Source organism: Alligator mississippiensis, chromosome 7 (assembly GCF_030867095.1).
Source record: "Alligator mississippiensis isolate rAllMis1 chromosome 7, rAllMis1, whole genome shotgun sequence".
Classification (NCBI taxonomy): domain Eukaryota; kingdom Metazoa; phylum Chordata; order Crocodylia; family Alligatoridae; genus Alligator; species Alligator mississippiensis.
In genome coordinates, this window is record NC_081830.1 from 23,615,922 (window position 1) to 23,618,016 (window position 2,095).

A 2,095-nucleotide genomic window follows, 5' to 3' on the forward strand; every position below is an offset into this window, starting at 1 on the left:
GATGGAGTAAGCAGAAGAACTAGGAGCCTGGAAACAAATTAGCTTTGTCTGAGCTTTTGAATGGCCTTAACTAACTTGTCAAAAGGCTTTCTTCTGGTCTTTAATGTTTTTAAATTAGTATGTATCTTTTGGAGTCCTCTGTGCCAGGAAAAAGTGTCAACAAATTCAGCAATTAACATCTCCCAAGGGGAAGTTGGTTAATGATTTTTCTGGATACAACTTGGTCTTTCAGTTTTTGTGTTATGCCAGAATAATTCCCATCTAACCCAGTGGTTTAATGTTTGGTTTGGTTCTTTATGTTACGGTAAGATTCTGCTATCCAGCGAAAACCAATCTTCACCTCCTCGTGATGCTGCCCCAGTGCCCCACAACACAAAAACGATGGGTCAGTTGATAGAATCAGTGGTAGGTAAATTAACCACCAATAAAAGGAAATATTTCTCCTGATAATAGGTGGTCAGCTGTTGAAATGCACAAGCTGTTACAGCGTCATGTGCTGATGTTGGTTACTTCCAGGGGCTTTGTGATTTTTATGACCAATAATGTTTGCAGAAATGGGTTTGAAACAAAGCCCTCAACCTGATCACCTTCAGACATGAGGGGAATTTTCATCTGGGTCTGGATTTAGAGCTAAGCTTTGTGCCTCCTCTATAAATTATGTTATTTGATTGTGTACATAAGCTGCAGGCAATGAAATCTCAGTCTTCAGCTCATTCCCCCTTCCCCACAGATTTAACAAAAACAGTTATCTAAGTGTGTTAAGGAGTCTTTTTTTTTGATAAGAGCTGCTATGCTACAAGCTTAATTTGATGACTTAATACTTTAGGAGAAATCTGTTTCTGTATCTCAGTGAAGACCCCAAGCTTTGAAAACATGGTCCAATGGAAATGTTGCCATTGACTTCAGCCAGCAGGTTTTCACCCCAGAGCTCCAAGAAACTTGCTCTCAAACTACTTATGAATTTGTAAATTTTTGTTCTTGCAGTTGCTGTGAATGTAGGCATGAATCAAACATTTGTGTGCACAACTTCCTAGTTTGTATGTTTAGTCACAGGTGCAGATTCTGAGCAAGTTATACCCCTGACGTTTTTGAACATCTGGAAATATCATCTGGAAGTATCCTCAGCTGGTGCAAATCAGCAAAGCCTCACTCAAGTCAATAAAGCTACTGCCATGTCAACAAGTGGTTTGGTCATAATTAAGTTATATTAGCCCTCCTCTCCACTGCGTACATTCAAGGAAGAATGTATGGTTTGTGGATGCTTGTCTGCATTATTTCTGTGTTGCAACAGAGCTGAAGTCCTACTGTGAATGATACATTTTACACCCCTTAAAATATGAATAATTAATCTGTTTTAATAATAAAAGTTGCTTTTATCATAATGGCAGTGGCTGTCATTTGTTTTTAATCATCACCTTTTAAGAGTGGTTTGTTGTAATTTCTGCCTGAGTTCTTAAACATGGAACAAAATGACTTATTTGGGGCAGTGGTCTAACCTAAGGATTGCAAGGGGATCAAAGTAATTTAAAGCATATATTACATTAGTAATTCAAATAAAGGTTGATCATTCGGCCTGAACATACACATGTAGTAAATTATGGAGATTAAATTTAATAATACATCATTCATCATTTTATGCATGTAAAGTTGTCTTGGTCAAATGGAATGGAGGACCTGAATTCTATAAATCTCCAAATTATCTGAAGCAAAATGGGGTAAAGGAACAAGAACATGTTTGTATGTCCTGTATTCCTGAGTTATATCAGGGCTCAGTAGCGTAGTGGATAGGGGACTAGCTTGGCAGTCAGGAGATCTGGATTCTGTGCCTGCCTGTGCCACTAACCTGCCCTTTGCCATAGTATCTAAGTACTTGCCATGTAAAATCAATAGCAGTAGTGAGGTTCCTTGTGGATTCAAGCAATTTTTTGTCGTGTCTATGTAAGCTTTCAATGGCAGAAGCTGTGTGTGCCTGTGCAATATCTAGAACACTCATTAACTCATTACAGTTGGGTTTTTTAGCCACTAGCCTAAGAAAGTGGTGATGGTAGTAGTAGTAGTACTAAAGACATAAACCTAGCTTTCTCACCAGCTGTTC